Source organism: Spermophilus citellus (genome assembly GCF_964194105.1).
Source record: "Spermophilus citellus genome assembly, chromosome: 2".
In the NCBI taxonomy this organism is placed as follows: Eukaryota; Metazoa; Chordata; class Mammalia; order Rodentia; family Sciuridae; genus Spermophilus; species Spermophilus citellus.
The window spans coordinates 194,455,002-194,461,001 of record NC_138183.1 but is presented as its reverse complement, the minus strand read 5'-3'; positions in this window follow the sequence as shown (position 1 = coordinate 194,461,001).

The following is a 6,000-nucleotide window of genomic DNA, read 5'->3' as shown; positions in this document are numbered from 1 at the left end:
CCCACTCTAACTCCTCAAGACCCCCTCTCCTGCTGCCTGGGAGCTCAGCCGGTGGGGATCAGATGGGGCTCCTTCGCCTCACAGCAGCCTTTGTGGCACCTTGAGCACTCACCATCCCAGCCATCTTCTCACAGAGGACCCCAGGCTCTGCCTGGCCTTAGCAGCACCCTTGGCCTCAAGTGAGGAAAGTTCAAGGATCAGCCAACTGATGACGCTGGAGTTGGCAGACAAATGCTCCAGCTTCCCTGCCCCTGGGAGAGACAGCTCCGGGCATGTTCTGCACAGCCTCCCGGAGGTTCCCAAGGGACTGACCCCCCAGTGCCAATCTGCTCTGCTCAACAACCACCCTGAATGGTTTCCTTTCTTCACTGGATCACCTACTTGTCCTTGGGCCTTCGCCTCAGGCCTGCCTCTGGAACCCAGGCCAGACACCCACTCCCGCTCTTCCACCTTCACATCCCCTCTGCTGAAGTCCTGCAATCCTACCTCCTCCAGAGCCCAGCTCCATCTTCTAATCATCTCCCCACTTATCAGCCCTCCTCCACCCCAACTGCCTTGGTCACTTGCCTGAACTACTGGCTCCTCCTCCTCACACAACCCCACCCCTGCCCCTTATTATGTGCAGCCAGCACAAGTCATCTTTCTAAAACACAGCTCGGAGCTTGTCCCACCCCCGCCTAAACCCTTCAAAGGCTCCCATGGCCCTCAGGATAAACTGAGCTTCCCAGCCTGACATTTGAGATCCTGCAGGACCTGGTCTCTGCCCTCTGGGGAGCCTTGTTCTGTCCCCTGCCTCCCTTCCACTGGACTGTCCAGTCTGACTGAACTTCATGAAGTTCCCAGAGTTTGCCCGGCTCAGCCCCACCTCCGGTCTTTACTGGATGCCTCCTTTCCCAGAAACGCCTTCCCCCTTCTTCCAGAGAATTCTAGTCGTCCTTGAACACCCAGCCCAGGCCACAGGTGGGCCTTGACCGCCCCCAGTCTCCAAACTCCTCTGGGTTCTTATGCCTCGGTGTAAGTCTTTCTGTCCCAGGATCTGCCACCTCCTGGTCTGTTGTCCCCTGATGCTGGGCACCAAGAGCATTCACTTTTGTGTCCCTGGTGCTCTGCAAAGCCCTGGGCATAGAACAGGCATCAGAGAACAGTGATGGTGGCTTTGGATAGAAGAGAACCCTGTGTCCATTCCTTCATTTACATATTTACAGACCACCAGTCAAGGGTGGGGGAAATAGGTCGATGAATCACAGACACAGATCCTGGAAGAACTCTGCTGGGGAGGGGAGAAAGGCAGCACTGGGCCAGAGTGACCAGGGCATCACAGAGGCCAACACTGAAGAGGCCCTCAGCCCTGCCAGATGGGGAGGGGGCCAGAGAAGGCTTCTGAGGAGAGGTGCCACCTCTCTGCACTGGCCCATTTATTTCATCTTCACAGAGCACGTGAAGAGTTGGAGAATCAGGAGAAAAAGAGAAGACATCATGTATCCCCAATAATCTTGCATCTCCTTTCCTTGAAGGTGACCACTACCTCTTAGTCACAAAATTCATGTCTTTGAATACTTTCTGTTTCAGTCACATGACGCTTGTGTGATTTTAGTCTTCTTGAGGTGGCATTCTAATTAATTTTTTCTCTGCTGTATAGAGTTCCATTATATGAATATAGAGTCACCCTTTACTATTAGAATATAATCTGTTCCTGATAGCACATTTGTATGTAGTGAAGACTCATACTATATATATATATATATATATATATATATATATATATATATATATATATATATATATATTTTTAGTACCAAGGATTGAACTCAGGGGCACTTAATCACTGAGCCACATCCAGCTCTATCTTTTTGTGTTTTATTTAGAGACAGGGTTTCATTGAGTTGTTTAGTACCTGGCTTTTCTGAGGCTGGCTTTGAACTCTTGATCCTCCTGCCTCAGCCTCCTGAGCCACTGGGATTACAGGTGTACAGCACTGCGCCTAGCCTCCTATCGCAGAGTTTTAATAAACAAAAAGGCTTCCAGTTTGGGCTGGGGATATAGCTCAGTTGGTAGAGTGCTTGCCTCACATGCACAAGGCCTGGGGTTCAATCTCCAGCACCATAAACAAACAAAAAACTGTAAAAAAAAAAAAGTTCCCAGTTCATCCAAAAATCCCAACTAACTTCCCACAAATATCATTAAAATTCTTGAAAACTAATAATAAATCCCGATGATCTGTGCATAATATAATATTGTACAGTCCAACATAGTCACAAAAGTCTATTTCTTTTTTTTTTAAAGAGAGAGAGAGAGAGAGAATTTTTTAATATTTATTTTTTAGTTTTCGGCGGACACAACATCTTTGTTTGTATGTGGTGCTGAGGATCGAACCCGGGCCGCACGCATGCCAAGCGAGCGCACTACCGCTTGAGCCACATCCCCAGCCCACACAAAAGTCTATTTCTATTTATTTATTTATTTGAAGTGCTGAGGGTTGAGATCAGGGTCTCCCACATGCTGGGCAAGTGCTCTGCCACTCAGCCACCCAGCCCACAAGTCATTTAAATTTAAACATAGCATGGGTGACGGTACACACCTGTCATCCCAGTGACTCGGGAGGTTGAAGCAGGAGGATTATATGTCTGAGACCAGCCTCAGTAACTTAATGAGAACCTCAGGAACTGAGCTAGGCCCTGTCTTTAAATAAATAAATAAATAAATAAATAAATAAAATAAAAGAAGCACCCTGGGTTCAATCTCCAATACAAAAAAAAAAATTGATGTTAAAAATTCAGTTCCTAGACTGGGGCTGGGGCTCAGCGGTAGAGCGCTAACCTAGTACATGTGAGGCACTGGGTTCGATCCTCAATACCACATATAAATAAATAGAATAAAGGTATTGTATCTTCCTACAACTAAGAAAAAAAGTAACTTTGTATTTTAAAAAAATTCAGTTCCTGGTTACCCTACATACATTAAATTTTTTTTTAATTTGGAATGCTTCATGAATTTTTGTGTCACCTTGCATAGGGGCCATGCTAATCTTCTCTTCATTGTTCACTGCTTTTGATATATTTTAAGTGCTCAAGAACAACAGAGGCCAAAGGCTACCATATTAGATAGCACATATAGGATATCTCCACCATCACAAAAGTTCTAAAGCATTGAAACCACTGATTACTTCATTCTGGGGCACTGAATGAGCTCTGCTTTCTCCCACACAGAAGTCCTCTTGCCTAGAGTGGATGAGGATGTGGCTTACGTCTTTCATGTAAGCCAAGCTTACGTCTAGCCCTCAGGATGAACTTGGTCACTTGCCCATTTTCTTCGAACATACGGCCTTTCTGAAGTCTCTCAGGATTACCTAGTTTCTCCTCAGGCTTTTCCACTTTCTTAAAAAACAATTTCTTTAAACAAGGAGGGAAGAGAGCAATTATGTCCCAAATAAGCTTAAAGACCATGAGCATGAGACGCGACCCCATCCTCCGGAGAGGAGGCTGAGCTGGATTGCAGTGCTCTCCGTGTCCTCTCCCCCAGGTTCAGGCTGGTGAGCATGTGCAGATTCACTGTTGGATTTTCTATTAGTAAAAATTTTGCAAGTCTCTGCCATAACAAATTTCAAAACAGGGAGAGTTCAGACAGCCAGAGATGGCCGCATAAGGATCTCTTTCTCCTTTCTTCTGTTGATGGGTATTAAGATTGCTCCCAGAGTCTTGCTGTTAGATCAACGCTGTGATGTATGTCAACACATGCATGAGTTTCTCCTAGTTCTCTGCAGTGACGTAGAATGTTCCTTCTTAGACTTAGGTGCATCTTCAACTCCACTAAGTATTGACAAAGTGTTCTTCAACTTGGCTCTGTTCAATTGCTTGTCCCATCAGCAGGGTATGAAAATTAAGGCTTTCTCTATACTCTTAACAAAATTTATCAAACTTTCCAATTTTTGCTAATCAGATATGTGTCATGGTGTTTCACTGTGGTTAGAATTTAAAATTCCCAGGTCAGGCGCGAGGTTGAACACCTTTTTGTACATGTATCAACCATATTTGCTGCTCTCTGTGAAATGCCTGCTCCTTTCTTTTGCTCATTTTTAATTAAGTTGTTTGACTTTTTCTCACCAATGTGTGGGAGTTCATTTATATGCTGAATAATAATCTTTGTTATTTTGTTGCAATGATCTCTCAGCCTGTAGTCTGTCTTTTTACTTTTGTTGTTGTTGTAGTTTTTAGTGTTTTTAGATGTTGAACAGAATTCTCTTTTCACTATACTGAGCTTACCAATGCTTTTTCCTTTATGGTGCTTTCATTGTTGGTGGTATTTTGTTCAATAAACCTTTCCTTAATCCTAGCACACACTAGGAATTCAGAATATGTTGAATAGCAGCTCTGAAGGGAGCCCAGAGGAGGGGCTGACATGAGTGCTGTAGGGCTCACAGGAGCTGATGGAGCTGTCACTGAGATGAGGACGTGGAAGGGACTACAGTAGGGAAGTGGGTACAGTGGTCCTCAAAGGGGATCTGTCCAGGGAGGAGTAGATCTTGGGCTCAGAAGAAAGACGGGGCTGGGAATGGAGAGCGTGAGTGTCCAGCAGACATGGGTAAGGAGAAAGGGTGCCCTTCCCCAGGGAGAAGCATAGAGCAGAGCAGAGGGTAGAACTGAGCCCTGGGAGGGCGAGGCAGTCTGGGGAGGAGTCTGGGAAGTAAAAGAACCGGGAAGAGTGCTGGACAGGCCACATGGAGTCATCGATAATGTCCATGGAATGACTGACAGCTGTACACATTGTTTCTGAGGCATGAAAGTCACTGATCCTTGGCAAAGTCATCCTGTAGGTGGTTTAGGGACAGAGACTACATGAGACAGACAGAGGAGACAACCCCCTCCCCACAGTGCTGACAGCAAGAGGAAGACTTTCCTCTCTTGTGACCTCGGTGCAGTTCCCTCTACCTGGGATATTCTCTCTCTCTCTCTCTCTCTCTTTGGTACCAGGGATTGAACTGAAGGGCACTTAACCACTGAGCCACATCCCCAGCCCATTTTTGTATTTTATCTAGAGACAGGGTCTCACTGAGTTGCTTAGGGCCTTGATAAACTGCTGAGGCTGTCTTTGAACTCTTGATCCTCCTGCCTCAGCCTCCTGAGCCACTGGGATTACAGGTGTGCACCACCAAATCCCACTTACCTGGGATTCTCTTCCCCTCACCTTCATCTGGCTGAGCACCTCTTCCTTCCTGTCTCAACTTTAATGTCACTTCTTGTTCTTCACCCTCAGTGCCTAGTGCACAACCTGGCACAAAGTCGGAACTCTAACTGTTGAATAAAACCTGCAATGGTAGCTGAGAGGAGGGGCTGGTTTATGTCTGGGAACTGCAGGTCATGAGAGGTTTCAGAGACAGAAGAACTGGAGGTCCCTGGCCATCAGTGGGATCTTAGGAGATAAAAGGGAAGCAGAGTGACAATCAGGAGGAATGTTGACCTTGGTGAGCACCAACATGCCAGGCACCCCATTACTCTCCTGACACTCACTGTCCCTCGCATCACTCCCATCCCTGCTCCCTCCCCACCCCCATCTTCAGTCTGCGGTTCCACTAACTAAGTGACTTAGAGCAAGCTAGTTTCTCTGAGTCTCAGTTTCCTAATCTGTAAAATGGGCTGATAACAATGAGCTCCTGGGTGGTTTTTTTTTTTTTTTTTTTTTTTTTTTTTTTTTTTTTATGAGCACTAGGCAGCAGTATATGGTGTGGAAAGTGCCACACACTCACACTTCAGGGATAGTTGGGCTCTTAAGTCAGACTATCTGGCTTCAAATCTCAGGTCTACCACTAACTAGCTATGTGACCTTGAGCAGGTCACTTCATCTGTCTGTGCCTCAGTGTCCTCACTTGTAAAATGGAAGTAATGATATCTCTGGCATTGGTATAGGTTTAAATGAGGTAATGCATTAAAATAACTAGCACAGTGTTCAGCACATAGTAGGTGCTCAAGAAATTATACTTCATATTCTTCCTCACTCCTCCCCCTG